Raw genomic sequence first — 17766 nt, 5'->3', positions numbered from 1 at the left:
CAGCGATGTGGACTTCGCTTGTGTTGCATGGGAGTCGCTCGGTTTCATCCCTGCTAAGACTGTGAATCTGACCGTGGTGGGAGCTGAGGGCTGTGGCGTTATATTAAGTTAAGTTTGGTCAGGTTAGGTTAAGTTTGCTTTGGTTAGGTTTGGTTTGGTTTTGTTTGATTAGTTTTGGTTTGGTTTGGTTTAGTTATGTTTGTTTTGATATGGTTTGGTTTCATTAGGTTAGGTTAGGTTAAATTAGGTTAGGTTAGGTTTTTATATGCTGGCTATGGCAGGAGATGCAGGCAGTAATCTTAAAGAATTAGGTTAAGTTAGTTAAAGTTATGATATGTTGGGTTAGCCATGGCGAGAGTTGCAGGTTGTAATATTAAAGAGTTAAGCTTCTTAGTCATACCAGTGCAGAGGCCTTGCTTGAAATAAAAGCTGGATGTTAGTAATGACAGAATGCACGGGTGTATATCTAAGAATATCTCCGTGAAATGGCAGCTTGCAGGACAAAAATACTGTTCGTGCAATTGCGGCGCTCAGCATCGCGTGTAGAAAAATGAAGAAAACATGGCGTGGTGTGTGCCTTGGTGGTGGTGGTGGTGGTGGTGCCGCAGCAATGGAACGAGGAAAGCCATTTGTGCCGGAGAAGAGAGTTCACTAGGGCGTGTTCTCTCCCGCCGGATAAGGTCCACATGGCCTCCCCCACATCCCTCCCCTGGACCAGATTAAGGAGCGTGTGTGTGGCCTCTGGGTGACCCCTTCCGTGTGTCCATCACCACCACCACAAACCACCACTACCACCACCACCACCACCACCACCACCACCATTGCCACCACCACCGTCACCACCACCATTGCCACAACCACCACGAACGTCCCTAAAAGGGAAATGTCGGAAACGCAGCATTTGTGCACCAGAATACACGTGAATAGATAATTTATCAGGTAAAGGAGTTGAGGAAAATGACCGTGCTAGTACACAAAGGAAAATAATGAATCATCACTCATGTTTGTCCAGACGTTGATGACAAGACGAGCAGCAATGCCACTGCTGGAAGCGAAGCCCTGGCGGCGTGCATAACATGTGATTAGTGAGGTCTAATGACAGACTGAGGATCGGACCTCAGCGGCGAGGTTGTGCGGATGAGGCGCGTCTCGTGTGGCGGCGTGGGCAGGCGGCTCGGGGTTATGCAGGAGAGGACATTCAGCGGCTCCAGGCTTTGGTCGCCTGCACTGTGGCCAGACGCGTGGGCAGGTCAAAGGAAATATCAGACTTTATAAGACTTTTGTTTCAGGTGAAAGAAAACCACTTGATTATTGTTTTGTCATTCCGGAGCCCAGGCGAGACTCTTTAGACATGAAGGAATTCTCCTCCGCCACCTCCTCCTCCTCCTCCTCCTCCTCCTCCTCCTCCTCCTCCTCCTCCTCCTCCTCCTCCTCCCCATCTGTCTGTCTACTCTTCCTTCTTCCCTCCCTTAATTGATAAATTGATTAGTTAATTAGTTGATTAATTGAATAATTAATTGATTAATTAATTAATCATCTCAGTAATGAATGAGTTTATTGGTAGTTCCTCTCATCATTAATGTGTTAGTCATCAGGACATTAAGTGTGTTTTGCAGATGCCTCCTTTCCTTGTGTCCTTGAAAATGTCCATGTCTACTCTTTCCTACAGATATGGTGCTCTCACTTTTCCCTGCCGGCAGTGTGCCGGAAGTCCCGGTGAGTAGGGAGAACACTTCTTTCCATTACGTCCTTCCCTCACACTTGTAGCGAACATTTGTAGAAGCTTTCACGTCAAAGCTGATAAGCTTTCCATTACTTGCTCTTCCTATGTTACAATTTTTTGTTTTGTTTACTCATCATCCTGCTCTGTTCCTTCCTCCTGTTGCTCCGAAAAAGGAGGCGTTTCCTCTCCACAGCACTCGCATGAACGCATCGCCTCGCTTCCCCCCAGGAGCAGGACGGCGCCGCGTCCCCGTGGTGTCATGTTGCTTCGCCGCCCTTACCTTAGCTTTACAGCACCGCCGCTCCCCCTAATCATTCACACACCTCCTTGCTTCCACACCCGAGTGCCACTACTGCCATTTCGCTTATCTACTTTGCATATTTTCTTGCCACCAATTGCTTTTCTGTATAATTCGCCAGTTAGTGAATATAGAACCAATCCTCAATAAATTGTTGTATCATTTACTAGTTAGTCTGAGGAGTATCAAGGACATAATACAGATTTTTTCTCTCCTCTCCAATATCTACATATGTTTTAGGCTTCTATGTCTTCTCTAATCTACAATATGGTATGCTCTCTCCGCTGCCTTCGTTGAGGTGGCAGTTGTTGTGGGAAGAGCCTTTGTACCTTTTCGTCTTGCCTTTTATTGGTGGTGGTGATCTGTGGTGTAAGATGATCCTCTCGAGCGGTTAACTTCTTTATAAATCAACAGGATATCTGCTATCTCATGTTCCTCCAATCCTCCTCCTCCTCCTCTCCTTTCCCTTCCTCTCCTCTCCTCTCCTCTCCTCTCCTCTCCTCTCCTCTATCATTGTGAGTGCTCTTCCTTCCGCCTTTGAGTCAACCTAAATTTCAAAGTCTGCGGGGAAGGAAAACAGGGATAAAGCCTCGCCCTGGAGGACACTGATGCCGTGTAAAGTGATTGCAGGAAGACCAGGTGGAAAATGTCCCTCAGTCTCAGGTAGTGCACTTCGGCAGCAAGAGTATTAGAAAATAAAAACACGAAACGCATATGTTGTGTGATATTTGTGTTGTTAATTAAAAATGTGTAGGGCGCCATCAATAGTGGTAAAGAATATTTCATCAGCGTAAACAAAAGTGAGAATAAATGTAAAGATTTTTTATGTAAGGAAGGCTTTGGTCAAGTGTTATATTAAAGTTTAAAAAAAAGTCCAGTGAGGAGCCAGTCCGTAAAGGAAGGGGGCAAAACGATTACTCTGAAACGAAGGGAAAGTGTCTTGCAATCTCTCTCTCTTGTTGCAATACGCTGTGCCATAACCTGTGGTGAAATAAGGACAAATCCATGACGTCTTAGTAGTGATAAATATTGCAGTGATATGGAAAAAAAAACGTGACGCAAGACTTCACAGAGGGAAACTTTTTGCTGCAAGATGACACGTATTGGTCTTACTCCACATGATTTTACCTTCCGTCATGCAGCAGTAAGGCGGGAGTGGAATCGTAGCGGAGACAGCGAAGTGTTAAAAAACGGATCGAAACGCTGATGACAAAATTCCACTTAGGAGGATTTTACATATTGTTGAGTGACGCATCTCACTGATAATCTTAATGACTGATATTTTAGTGCTGGTGGTCTCGTGATATTCTGATATTCTTGATGATGGAAATTGTTATCCACGATCATGCGAATCATAGTGGTGTAGCCAGCTCAAACACCTTCATATTTCAACTCAAACACTTTCACAAATAATTGAGTAAAAGCGCAATATCGCAACTCCTTTATCGCCTGCACATTTTTCCCTGTACAAGATGATAGATTGCAATGTTAGGTTCGAAGCTACACATGTAATAAGATTAAGTTTTTGCTCATATTTTCTCAAAAGTAAATGAAAAAAAAAATAATTACTCTTCTTATTGCTGAGATAGATAAAAAAAAAAACTTCCCGGAATAGTAACATTGTAGTGAAAATAAGATGAAATAATGGAATGAAGAGAAGAGAGAAATGGGAAAAAAAAATGAGAAAAAATAAAATAAAGATTGCATTAAAGGCTCGGCAATGTACTGTACCACTAATATTTCCCCTCCACGCGTAACCAGTCATTGGAAGTTACTGTACCCAGAGAGATTCAAGGTGGAAAGGATAATTTCATCGAAAGAGTTGCCTTGATAAACATCTCGGGGAGCAACACTCTCTAAACAAAAGTCCTAAAATAGTTGTGTCTAACTTTCGCCCTTAAGTTTCCAGCCTATCATTTTAAGTTAGTTAGTCTGAAGTGTAGCAACTTCCCTGCTCTCCATCCTGAAAAAGTTCCATATTGATTCTCCCCTGTAGCTTTTTTTTTTTTTATCCTCTTTTATTTTTCCTTCTTTCCAATATCATGTCGGAGGGGAAGGTGTGAAGAGCAAAGAGGATTTTTGTGTCCTGCAGGAGTGGTAGCAGGGAACAGTCTATGATAACAGTAGTAATAGTAACAGTAAGAACAACAATAATAATAATAATAATAATGAATATAATAATGATGCTTTATTTTGGCCTGGAGTCGCCGCCAGATTAACCAGTTTTATAATCTCAACATGGCTAGATACTGTAAGCAATAACGTGGGTTAATGAAGGAGTTCCATTACAAGCCCTGTTACGTGATATTCCTACATCCTTATATTATTCTCCTCCTCTTCCTCTTCCTTCTCCTCCTCCTCCTCCTCCTTCTCCTCCTCCTCCTCCTCTTCATTATCATTATCATCATTCTCTTATATTTGCCTCATGGTATATTAGATCACATACTCCCTACAAACAGCATCGTAATGGCTAGCAGGTCTGTTGCTATTTTGTTCTTCCTTTGTTTTCCTTTGAGTTCCTTGTTCTCCTTCCCTTTCTCTCCGTTTCCAGGACAACCCCCAGCTTTGATCCATGGCCAGGCTGTCACGCCTCTTAGGGTTACTTACCTGTCTGTGTGGCGCGGGCTGGGGACCACTCAGGGCGCCGCGAGGTTCCCACAGGATCAGTGTTAGCGGCAGGAACCACCTTAGGGTCAGGAACCAGCTTAGGGGCGGGAACTAGTCGGTCAACAAGGAAGAATCGTAATGGAATCTTACGTACAATTTTTTTCCTTCTTATAATCTGCAAGTAACAAACAAACAAATAAAGACTACTGGACTACAGGACATTTTCGGTATCGTGAGGCGTGAGGTTCCGCGGCAGAAGTCAAGACATCATTGAACTTCAAAACACTAAATGCAATTAGGAATATAATATGCTGATTAGATTCCGATAATTTCCGAGACGAGTCACAAAATTGAGAAAATGCAAGACACGTAACTAATATTTACTTTTTACATAAGATATACACTAGAGCGAAAGTAGTAGTTTTATAGCATATTAAATTACCTTGCCTTGCAGCACACACTAATTAGATTTCCAGTAAAGGAGTTTTCTTTTTCAGTTACCGTACGTATGTATTTGTGGGCCTCTCTAATAATGTGCGCCAAAGTTTGGATGAAAGGTCAGGTTCGCTGGAAATGAAAACTAGCGAGGCTCAACTGACGCGTGACAAGGAGAAGTATACAGGCGAATACACGGAAGCTCCCTCGGCCCTTTGTGCATTGTGAAGTCATGCTACGTAATTCCGCGAAGTGTCATGGCTAGCCTTAAACGTTCTCTCTCTCTCTCTCTCTCTCTCTCTCTCTCTCTCTCTCTCTCTCTCTCTCTCTCTCTCTCCTCTCCTCTCCTCTCCTCTCCTCTCCTCTCCTCTCCTCTCCTCTCCTCTCCTCTCTCTCTCTCTCTCTCTCTCTCTCTCTCTCTCTCTCCGCCTCCTTAAGGTAATCAGGGAGGCGACACACACACACACACACTTCCCCTAAGCACATTGTCACCCGCTGCACTGCACTCACCTCACCAAACATCCTCACACAACACTAACCTTCACCTCCCTGCTATATTTCTCTTAGTTATCTCGCAAAAATGTGTGATTGGGGTGACGAGAACACGTGTATACCTTTGTGTGTGTGTGTGTGTTGTGTTGTGTTGTGTAAGTGCTGGCGAGGGGGAAAGGGCGCTGGCCTCGGCAACAGCACGCCCCAGCGCCACCTCACTCCTGATCAGCTTTAAGTAGATTTGCGCCCCATGTCCTGGATCCTGCGTTCCGCCCCACCTGCAGCATTGGTGTTATATCCCGCTGACTTTTTCGGGGCGACGGGGACCGGAAAAGGGAAGCCACGGACGCCAGAACTCAATACACACACACACACACACACACACACACACACACACACACACACACACACACACAATACACACACACACACACACACACACACACACACACACACACACACACACACACACACACACACACACACACACACACACACACACACACACACACACACACACACACACAACACACACTGCAACACACACACACACACACTACAACACACACACACACACTACAACACACACACACACACTACAACACACACACACACACACACTACAACACACACACACACACACACACTACAAACACACACACACACACACACACACACACACACACCCACTACACACACACACACACACACACACACACACACACACACACACACACACACACACACACACACACACACACACACACACACACACACACACACACACTTTTAAAGACTAGCATATTTTTTCTCACCACTACGAGTCCCAAACGCACTTTTCAAACACGATCTTGTATCATTTCATCTTCACAGCATAACCACCTCGCGTGAATCTCCTCATTTGTGTCTCTATGAAAACATTAAAAACTCGTGCAAGGTAAAACAAAAAAAAGTGGACCCTAAGGTATTCAAGTTAACGCAAATAAATGCCTCGTTTTACACGCAACGCTTTGGCCTCACGCTGCGCACGTGAGGAAGTAGATTACCAAGCGGGTCTGGAGAGTAGCAGCAAACGGCCCCATGCTAAAGTGCCTCTCTGTACCTCAGCCACGCACTGTTTGCCCGGATGTGTAGCGCCGAGTGTTTGTCCCCCGCCTCTCAATCTGGAGGAGGACAGTCGGTGCAGACGAGCTGGATTGTGATTAATTGTTCCCTGATTCTGTTAGGGAGGGTTTCCTATTGTGACGGTGTGGCGCGTGTCCTGCCTACATGCTGGGCCGTGTCACTCCTCCCGTAATGCATGAAGATTCTGATGGTAAATGGATGTAACAATGCTACTGTGTGTGTGTGTGTGTGTGTGTGTGTGTGTGTGTGTGTGTGTGTGTGTGTGTAGTGATATCAAGACACGGTATGTTACATGGACTACAGATGTATATTTGCGTATGATACGAGTAAGTACTGAGATTGGTGTATGAAGTTTTGACGTTTTATTTTAATCAATCATAGTGTGTAAAATTCCTTTGGTCAATAGACTGACTACGAGTATCTACCCAACTGTGTGTGTGTGTGTGTGTGTGTGTGTGTGTGTGTGTGTGTGTGTGTGTGTGTGTGTGTTTCCTTTACCGTGAAATATACGTCGATTTAACGTTTAAAGAAGGATGTACCAGGTGAGCTGCCCGCCTCTGCTGCCTCTTCCGGTGTCGTGCCGATCTCTCTCTCTCTCTCTCTCTCTCTCTCTCTCTCTCTCTCTCTCTCTCTCTCTCTCTCTCTCTCTCTCTCTCTCTCTCTCTCTCTCTCTCTCTCTCTCTCGCTGGTCGTGGTCACTACTTTTCTTTATAATCCTTTGCCATTTTATTCAGTAATTATACATATATAAAAGATGGTTGTTGCTCTCATTTCTTCCTCTTGTGTTACTGTTCGTATCTTTTTTTTGTGTGTGTGTGTTTAATCCTCCTGTTTTTTTTTTTTTTTTTTGCATTAACATCTATCTCGTTTTTATTTTCTTTTTCATATTACGTATCTCTTACCTCATCACAGACAACCTCTGCTGCTGTATGTTCTTTTATGTGCCTGGCTTAAAAAAATTCCTCTTCGGTATGACCACTTTTATCTTTTTCTGCCTCGTCCTTCTCTGTCCTTTTTCAGCAGCTTTTGCCCGCCTTCCTCCTTGCTCCTTTTCCAGCAGTGGGCACCGGTTTTACACGGCGGGGAACCTCTAAGTCCCTTTGATCTGGCGGCCTGAGTGAGGTGTCTACTTGCTGGCCGGGCTGTGAGACTTTCTGGCTAAGTGCAATGGGGGAAGCAAGGCAAGTGTGTCCCTTTTTAGTCTTTCCTGTGCATCTTTGCTCCTCCTCCTCGAACATTCAGATGACACACATACTTGAGGCGGGAGATTCGTGCAGGGAAGTTTGTGAGGTAAGAATTTATTTTTCCCCCCTTTAGTTTTGAGATATGTTTCTTCATAATGCTGCAAGGATTTATTATTTTCTTTTCCATACCGGAGAGGAGTTCCTTTGCTTCCTTTGATCAAGCAGCAGACAGACATCAGAAGTCTGGTCGAGGTCGATGGAAGATGTTTTTATATTATATTATTTTGCTGCTATTGTTTCCTGTTTGTTCACGTATCCGAGAGCCAATAAGTCAGAATATTTGATCCTGCGCAGGCAAGACCGAGAGAGAGAGAGAGAGAGAGAGAGAGAGAGAGAGAGAGAGAGAGAGAGAGAGAGAGAGAGAGAGAGAGAGAGAGAGAATCACAAGTTTTCAGTCTAAAAAGTCTTAAAAAAAAGTTTGTCTAAAAAAGAAAGTGAACATTTAAGTAAAAAAAAAAAACGCCGCGAGACCTGATAATAAGTACTCGTACATCCGCCACTGACATCAGCAGATGAGGTCTGGATATGTAATGAAAAGTCAAGGGTCGAGGATGCGAGGCGAGAAATGGGAGTGAGGTAGCGGGGAGGCGTGCGCGGTGTGAACAGGATGGCTGGCGAGGAAAATGAAAGTGCATATGAAAGGTTTGCCACGTCCAGTACAGTGGAGGTAATGAATTGTGACGCGGTGGGGGTAATAAAACGCAGCACTACCTCGCTATTTTTTGTGACCTGAAGAGAATGAAGTGAGGACGAGATAACGAGGAATGATGGAAGAGTAGGGTGGAGCCTGCGTGTGTAACAGAAAAAAAAAAGCAGGACGTACTCTGCGTTGTAGATCAGTGTTTAGGGTTGTATATAAGTGGAGTAAACCTAATAAAAACGTAGCAAGAATAAAATTATTGGACACTTTCAATAGAAGACTGGATAAATTCATAGGTGGTGATAACAATAATTTTTCAATACTCAGGAGCTGCCTTGTGTAAACCAGTGACCTTTTGCAGTCTCTTTGTCTTTTGTTCTTATATTTTTATTATTAGCTGAGAGAGAGAGAGAGAGAGAGAGAGAGAGAGAGAGAGAGAGAGAGAGAGAGAGAGAGAGAGAGAGAGAGAGAGAGAGAGAATTATGTAATATTATAATAAAAATACTTCTTAATAGTCGCAGTAGAGACACCCGAGGAGACACAAAAAAATCGCGGCTGGGGGAAGTAATAACGAAGCCACAACGCCGAGATGAGAGCTGGCTGGGTTCTAACACAGCGTGGCGAGGCAGAGACGCTTGAGTGTCCGGTCAAGGTTCATGAAGCCTTTGAATAGTTCAGTGGAAGCCTCTTACCATCATCTAAGCCGCCAGGTAAAGATGGGGAGCATGAGGTGATGGTGAGAAATGGTTTTTAGGAAGACACTGGTTAGATTTTTTAAAGTACTATTTGTTTTATTGTACTGGGTAGACCGACCAAGGACAAAAAATGGATTTGAAAGTCTGTTCATATTTCTATTCCCAAAAAAGAAACGAGTGGAAAATCCGAGAGAACGAACAGAACAGAAAACATAGCAACCGGGATGAATAAGAGAACACACACACACACACACACACACACACACACACACACACACACACACACACACACACACACACACACACACACACAGCGAGGTGGCGTTTCCGTGGCCACACCAAAGATCGATGAGGAAGGAATACCCACTCAGACACACTCCCTCCTTCCCTCCTTCCTTCCATCCGCTCCACATGGTTCCTTTTTCCCCTTCTTGGTTTCCTCCATCAATATTCCACCTGTTATGGCTACTATCCTCTGCTTCTCTCATTCCCATCCTTTCTTTACATTTCTATTCCGTTTTACTGATTCTTTTCCGTTGTTTTCCCTTCGCTTTGCATCTTCCTCTTCTTCTCTCCTTCGTGATCTCTTACTTCCATTCTCTCCTTCTCTCCGGACCCTCCCAGTATTAGTATCTTTTTTTTTATTTACTACCTCTTCTCATCCCTTACCGACTCTCAGCATTTCGCAGGGTGTAAAAGGAAAAAATATATATACGTAAGTTTTTCTTCCCTTTTATGGACTCGCTTTTGACACCCTCCAACGCCCCACCAGCGCCTCGCCAACGCCTCCCTCCCTTCATTACATTTTCCACAGAACCCAGAATTGTTTTGGACGCCTCGGTCTTTCCTCTCCATTCTTTTTTTTTTTTTTTTTTTTTTTTTGGGGAGTGCTGGTGGCGGGACAGTAAATATTTGCCGGGGACCAAGCGTGTCGAGCCTCCTGAAGTGCTCGCCAACAAGCTAAAAGGGTGGTGGCCGTCGCTGCGGCTCTTAAGTGAGGTCCTGCCTAACGTCAAATTCGGGAGCTTCTCTCTCATACACTCTTGCCGTGAATCATTATGTAGGATGTGTGTGAGGGCAGATTCAGTAAGCTAAGATGATGAAGTGATGGCCAGTGGGTAACTCGCGCTAGTAAGTTGTAGTAAGTTTTTTTTTTTCTATTGCATGAAAGATTACGGAGGATTTCCAGCGGTAACAGATCTCTTGGTTCTCCAGGCTGTTTCATTTCACTTCTCTGCACCACTGGTGCTTATAAAAGAAAAGCTAGAGCTACTGTAGTTTTTTTGGTGACTGATAAATGCTTGTTTGTATGATAATGTGTCGTGCTTTTAGTGTGCTCTTAATTGAAGCCACAGTTTGACGACAGTGGCAGTGTTGCAGGTGGCGGCGGTGGTGGTAGTGGTGGTGGCTGCTTTTGATGGTTTGGATCTATTTTGTCATGAGCCGCTTGTCGCTTGGTGAAAACACGTTCATATGAGCAGCAGAAGCGTTAATGAAAGCAGTGCAGGAAGAGCCAGACGTCAGAGTGAGTGCGGAACACTTCACAGAGCCAAAGCCGTGACCTGTCAGCGCGGCACACACATGTCAGCCGTTACTGGACAAAAGGTGCGTGATGCGGGTTAAAGTGGACCACCTGGAACATCACCACCAGCTGCCCCTGGTCCGGCCCGTGACTCGCCGCCGTACCGACCTGACGCACCGTGGACACGCCTTAAAACACACCGATCCTTGTCGTTCCTCGGGCTGCAGACAAACGTGCTGTGTTCGCCAGTTAATTGATACGGTTTTCAGACATATTTTTTCTCAGTGTATCAGTGGCGTTTGTCTGGTAAGAAAAAGTTCCTCACCGTATTAATATTGTACACTATTTAATGTCTTACTGTGTTCGCCAGTTAATTGATAGGGTTTTCAGAAATATTTTTTTCTTAATGTATCAATGGCGTTTGTCTGGCGTAAAAAGCTCCACATCGTATTAATACTGTACACTATTCAATGTCTTACAGTATATGGACCAGTGCTGTTGTCCGCGCAGCTCTGACTTCCGTGTAGCTGAATAGTGTTTGACGTGTTAACAGCGCTGTGTGGACGCAAGCCTACAAGTTTTACGTATTAATAATGTTTGTAAGCTGATCCGGACAATATTCCATTTCCGTTGATCCATAGATCGCTCGACGCACTGATGTAACCAACAATTTTATATACATTTTTCAAACAATATAAATGTTGAACACCTACAGCCAGGAGAATGATTTTAAAACAATGGTGTTGGGACATAACATGAAAAATTCCCTCCAAACATCGTGTAAACAGTCCCTCGTCTGTCAGGACACCACCTCGCCTTCCATCATTATTCCATGTTATATTGCCCTCCCACCGCGCGCCGCCTCCTGGACCGCAGCTGGCGAGATGCAAGAGTGCCTGTATACTCTGCCGAAAATTAACCTGATGAATCCGCGTGTCCCCGACCTTTTTGATGCATACTAAACGGTTCCTAAGTGGATGGGAACCTCGGCTGCTACTCGTTCTGATGCATGCCATTATTTCTGCATACCATTAGTTCATGGTTGGGTGAGCAGGAGAAGAAACGTCATTTTGGGAGCTGCTTTTTGTCACTGTAGAGAAGCGTGGCCAGCCAGTCTGTGTTGTGAGGTTGAGAGTGTAGCACTGTCTGGGCCGATACACACACTGATGATTATCGGGCATTGACACCACGCTGACTCATTGCTTCACTCCATTGCCTTGCCTCTGTCTGCTAATGTTTGTTTCTGGCTTTCCATTTGTCTCCCTGTTTGTATGTCTTGTATGTGTGTCTTTATATATGTAATTTGTATAATGTAATGTATGTATTTATGTATGTGGGATAAAAGGGTTGTCCATACGGAATCTCAACTCATTCTCTCTCTCTCTCTCTCTCTCTCTCTCTCTCTCTCTCTCTCTCTCTCTCTCTCTCTCTCTCTCTCTCTCTCTCTCTCTCTCTCTCTCTCTCTCTCTCTCTCTCTCTCTCTCTCTCACACACACACACACGAACACGCACACACACACACACACACACACACACACACACACACACACACACACACACACACACACACACACACACAGCAACAGATGCGGGTATGTTTCACTAAACTTTCGACGCAATCCACTGGCGAAGTAATCAGTGTGGAGTGGTGAGATGTTTAGACAAATGCAGTCGTCCCAGTAATGTGTGTGTGTGTGTGTGTGTGTGTGTGTGTGTGTGTGTGTGTGTGTGTGTGTGTGTGTGCGTGTTGCATCGAGCGGCACATATCGCCTCACCTTTGACCTTTCCTCACCCAACATTGAGGTTACCGAGCGCTTTGGCTGAAACAACGAGGAAACGTCAGGATGTGGGCCGCGGTCTCGGTGCCAATAGAGGGAAAAAATAAAGGCTGCCCGGCATCCCGCGCCTGTTAATGAGTCGAGGAAGTGTAACACGACTGGCTGGGTCCGTAGAGTGTTCCTTCGTGGGATGGATGGAAGCACCTGCGTCAGGGCGGGACAGGGTGCGGCGTCATGGAGGTTCATTGAAGAAGTTACGTTGATTGAAGGAATTAGTTCATTGTTGAAAAGGCGTTTATATGTGTTTTGAACTCTGTGCTGTACGTGTCATTGAGGGTGACAATACTCGTAGACGGAAAAAAATGTTGCATGATTGTTTTGATACTCTAGTCTGGGTCGTAGGCAACATTAATGAAACGCAAAAAGAAACGATGTAGTGCTTTATGACTAGATATATTAATGTGAGTACATATGAACATAAGTATAACGATACTGTCTTTAATGTACAGTAAGTGCTATTCCTTACTATTACGTAAAATGCACTTATAATCAACCAAAAACAGAATCTAGTTGTTTCCTGTGTGATAGCAAGTTAACACCCAGCCAGGCCACGGGACCACCTCACCACCCCACCACCCTGCCCAGCACCATGGTTGGATGAAGCAGTACCCGGCAAGTGAGACTGACGATGCGGATGATGCAACTACTGGGAAACTGCATCTCACAGCGGCCACAGAAACATCCGTGCAAGGGTCGACAAATTTGCTGCTACTTTTTCTTCCTTCATCCTTCCTCCTGTGTTGGCAGATTAAATGCCATCATATGAACATTTGAGCTGAGCATCCCCAAATGTATACCTCACACGTGACTTAATTTTTGTTTTCGTGTAGCATAGAGGGAATCAAGACTCAGGGTGCATGATGTCTAATTATTCTGGATTATAGTGCCTCATAATGTATAATTCCCTTAGTAATTAAGTGAGTAGCCTATAATCTTGCTTAATAAACAGGATACATTACGGGACGATATAACACTGAAAGCATTAAACAGCACACACCTGTTGTTATTCAGCATTGTATCTCTCTCTCTCTCTCTCTCTCTCTCTCTCTCTCTCTCTCTCTCTCTCTCTCTCTCTCTCTCTCTCTCTCTCTCTCTCTCTCTCTCTCTTTCTCTCTCCTCTGCACCCTTGCCCATACAGTACATAACACATGTAGGTTAACAAGAAAAACTGTGATGAGAGTATAGTATGGAGCTGTGGGTTTTTTTATTATTATTATTTTTTTTTTCTTATGCTCATCTATTGAAGAGTAAGTCAAGAGTCGAGGTGCATGATGTCTAATTATTTTGTATTATAGTGTTTCTTTGTGTATAATTCCTTTATTGATTAAAGGACGAGGAGTTTTGTGTGTTCATTTATGGAAGTGTGATTGAAGTGGAGGTGTAAGAGGTCTTAATATTTTGGATTACAGTGCTTCATAAGGTATAATTTCCTTATTAGTTAGGTGACAACCCGCAATCTTACTTAATAAACAGGATGCATTACTGGCAATATAACGTTAAATATCATATCCCTGCTCTCACCTGCCGTGTGAACCTCCCTTCCCTGCCCTTCCTATTGCATATAACTTAAAATGTTCTACGACTACAGTGTGAAATTGATAATTTTGTTGAGATGATCACCGAATAAGTTAAGAGTTAAAGATGTATGTCTAATTATTGCTTCATAATATATAGTTCCTATGTTAATTAAGTGACAAAGTACAGTCTTGCTTAATAAAAAGCATACATTATGAAGTAATATGCTACTAAAATAATTGACTCATTATACACTTGTTCTTATCTGCCGTGTGAGCCTCCCTTCCCTGTGCCCTTGTCATTGTGACTTGCACCACACTATGTGCTCACACGACCATGGTGCGAAGCAGAAGAATTTTTAGTGATGAACAGTCTCAATTTAAATAAAGAGTCACCGTTTATCATGTCTAATTATTCTAGATTATAGTGCTTCATAATGTGCAATTTCTACATTAATTAGATGACGTAGCTTATAATCTTGCCTAATAAACAGGATACATTACGAGAAAATATAATGCTAGAATAATTAAACAATTAAACATCATACATTTGTTGTTATCGGCAGTGTTAGCCTCTCTTTCCTGTTCCTAGACTCCATATAACTTACAATGCTTAGAGTGACCCTCCCTTTCCTGTCCTCTTGTCCTTATAATCTACTACACTATGCCTCTGAACACTGCAGTATGAAGCTCTGAGAAACAACCAACAGTACAAGAGCGCATCTGAAGTGACGTGAAGTGAGACAGATTCCCGGTGTTTTCTGAAAGTGATTGCTTTATCTCCTTCTTCCACAGATAAGATGCGGCAGTTTTATCGCCCTCGCCACGTAAATGAAGACAGGTGAGTACTCCGCACGTTCTCTTCTGTTCCAAATGAAGGCCCGCCACAGGTTCAGGTTTCTGTGGGGGCTGTGCCAGTGGAGGGGCGAGTGAGCAGCCTGTGGTATGGCGGCGGTGTCTGGCGCGTTCCCTAATGAAGACAGGTGTGATCTGGTATGGAGAGAGAACAGGCGCTGATACGGTTTTTCTTCGTGTTTGTGTGAGAAAGGGGCGTCAGAGAGAGAGAGAGAGAGAGAGAGAGAGAGAGAGAGAGAGAGAGAGAGAGAGAGAGAGAGAGAGAAACTAGTGTCTTCACTGATATGATCTAATAGCAAGTCCAGTGAGAAGAAGACTTTCGAAATAAAGAAAAATACAACATAAGTTATAAGTTATGTTTATGATGTCTTACTGGAATTTCTCTCTCTCTCTCTCTCTCTCTCTCTCTCTCTCTCTCTCTCTCTCTCTCTCTCTCTCTCTCTCTCTCTCTCTCTCTCTCTCTCTCTCTCTCTCTCTCTCTCTCTCTAACTATTCGTCTGAGCTTAATGATGTGTGTGTGTGTGTGTGTGTGTGTGTGTGTGTGTGTGTGTGTGTGTGTGTGTGTGTGTGTGTGTGTAAGCGTGAGTGTGTGAGTGTCTGTCCGCCAGCCGTTCCGCACCCTCCCTCCCTCGTTATACTTTTTCCGGGGCTGCCAATTATAAACTTTCACGGGGCATCGGAGCGGCGCTCGCCTCCCGTCCCTTCTCTTCCCTTCCCGTCCTTCCCCGTCCCTTCCCGTTCTGGGTTTATCTCTCCCTTCGTAATGGAAAGGACCGTTTTATTTTTCATTGGTATTTTTCAGATTTTTAAAACCTTTTTCATACAATTCAACTCCGTTTTTTTTCCATTTAATCTTGAGTTGGAAAGAAAAAAACACCGATTTATTGGCGTGATTTTTTTTCCTATTTTACCTTTTTCTTTTTTTCTATGTAGATGTGAGAGGATCAAGACTAAGCATGATTAGATGCACTTGTTTGGAATGAAGAGTTGAAGATTTTACTAACGAGTGCGCCAGACAAAAGGAACAAATGAAAGAAAAAATGTTTGTGAAAATGTGAGTTCAACAATTGGTGAAGAGAAAGAATGTGTGTGTTCGTGCGTGCGTTTGAAGAACCTTTTTGTGGCGAGCTGGAGAAGGAATTGAAGCGCGACGTCCATTTGTGATGAAGCTAAAAGAAGGAGTGATGGATGAGCCAAAGTGTTGAGAACTGATATCTTCATCATGTCCTTCTTCTTCTCCTTCGTCTTTTATTTATTTATTTTTCGTCTCCTTATATGTTTCTTTTCTTGTTCTTTTCTTCTTACTGTTAATGTTTTTGTTATTTTTCGTCTACATATACGTTTTTCTTGTTCCTTTTTCGTTAATGCTACTGTTCTTGTTATATTTGTTGTTGTTGAAGCTATTGCCCGTCCGTGGCTTTATTGATATATTGATATATTGATGTTTAGCTTATCATTCTTGTTGTTTTTACTATTATTGTTGTTGTTATTAATGATGATGGTGGTTATGATGACGATGATGATGATGGTGATGATGGTGATGGTGATGATGGTGATGGTGATGATAGTGATGGTGATGGTGATGGCGACAACATTGCACCAATATAATAATAACAGTTTTTACCCCTTCATCGTGGTACTAATACCCTTGATATTGCTTCCAGAGAGAGAGAGAGAGAGAGAGAGAGAGAGAGAGAGAGAGAGAGAGAGAGAGAGAGAGAGAGAGAGAGAGAGAAAACTACTCATATATTTACTTCTTTCTTATGGTTCTTTCATTTTATAGATTTTTATGTCAATTCGTCATTCTCTCTCTCTCTCTCTCTCTCTCTCTCTCTCTCTCTCTCTCTCTCTCTCTCTCTCTCTCTCTCTCTCTCTCTCTCTCTCGCTCTCTCGCTCGCTTGTTCGCTCGCTCGCTCCCGCTCTGGCGGGGTAAATAAGAGTCTCTCTCTCTCTCTCTCTCTCTCTCTCTCTCTCTCTCTCTCTCTCTCTCTCTCTCTCTCTCTCGCTCGCTCGCTCGCTCGCTCTGGCGGGGTAAATAAGAGCCAGGCAGCTTTATTGTGGCTCTCACCCCGCCCCGCACACCCCCGCGTCCCTCGACCCGCCATGCCCCGCCCCGCCCCGCCCCGTCCCCTTCAGCTTCTCTCAAAACCCTTACCTCGCCCCACTCACCCTCTCTGTCTTAACCACCAGCCTCCTTCCTTCATAGCCGTCCCTCCACTCTACCTTTTCCTCCTTCCGTCCGTCCAGTACCTTCCTTCTCCAGTCTCTGTATGACTTGCCCCGCTTCTCAGTCCTCAGGTCCTTACTCGTCGTCTTCCTTCAATCCTTCACTGTGTCTTGCCTCGCCCTGCTCCGTCCCACTCCTGCCCTGTTTGTTTCTGTCATGCTTTGTGTTCCTTGCTTCTCATCGTCACTGCTAAGACGTCTCAGGTGTGTGGTCTCTGTGCTGTAATGTAAATTTGTGTTGCTGTGAATGTGTGATGTACCTGGGAGACACTTAGTTATTTGTTAGGTATTCACTTTTGTTAATGCTATGATTTTTTTATGAGGGTATTATATTAGAACTAAGTGATCAATATAGACTATTGTTATTCTTTATAGTATTTCTTTTATTTTTTTCATTTCCTCATTGATCTTTTTTTTTTACTTATTTTGTTAATATAATGACAACCTTATAGATATGTTATCCACTTCGTAAAGGAGGAACAGAGACGGGAATAAGACGATGAGGCGAAACACGTGGTAGGGGAAAAAAGGGAGTTGGAGGAGAATTAGGCG

General features: G+C 43.9%; 1 long non-coding RNA gene across 2 annotated transcripts in view; it reads left to right on the top strand.

Moving 5' to 3' along the window:
- The window catches only part of LOC135112689 (uncharacterized), a 101760-nt gene extending 84993 nt beyond the window's left edge, over positions 1 to 16767 (top strand). Inside the window, exons 2-4 of one of the 2 annotated variants that reach the window (XR_010274531.1) lie at positions 1670 to 1716; positions 14929 to 14974; positions 15922 to 16767. This is a non-coding gene — a long non-coding RNA (uncharacterized LOC135112689). The remainder of the gene's footprint in view (positions 1 to 1669; positions 1717 to 14928; positions 14975 to 15921) is intronic. The other variant, XR_010274530.1, reaches the window with a different exon arrangement.
- Positions 16768 to 17766: the final 999 nt, after the last annotated feature.

Source organism: Scylla paramamosain, chromosome 24, assembly GCF_035594125.1.
Source record: "Scylla paramamosain isolate STU-SP2022 chromosome 24, ASM3559412v1, whole genome shotgun sequence".
Classification (NCBI taxonomy): domain Eukaryota; kingdom Metazoa; phylum Arthropoda; class Malacostraca; order Decapoda; family Portunidae; genus Scylla; species Scylla paramamosain.
This window is presented reverse-complemented; position numbering and strand designations above follow the sequence as displayed.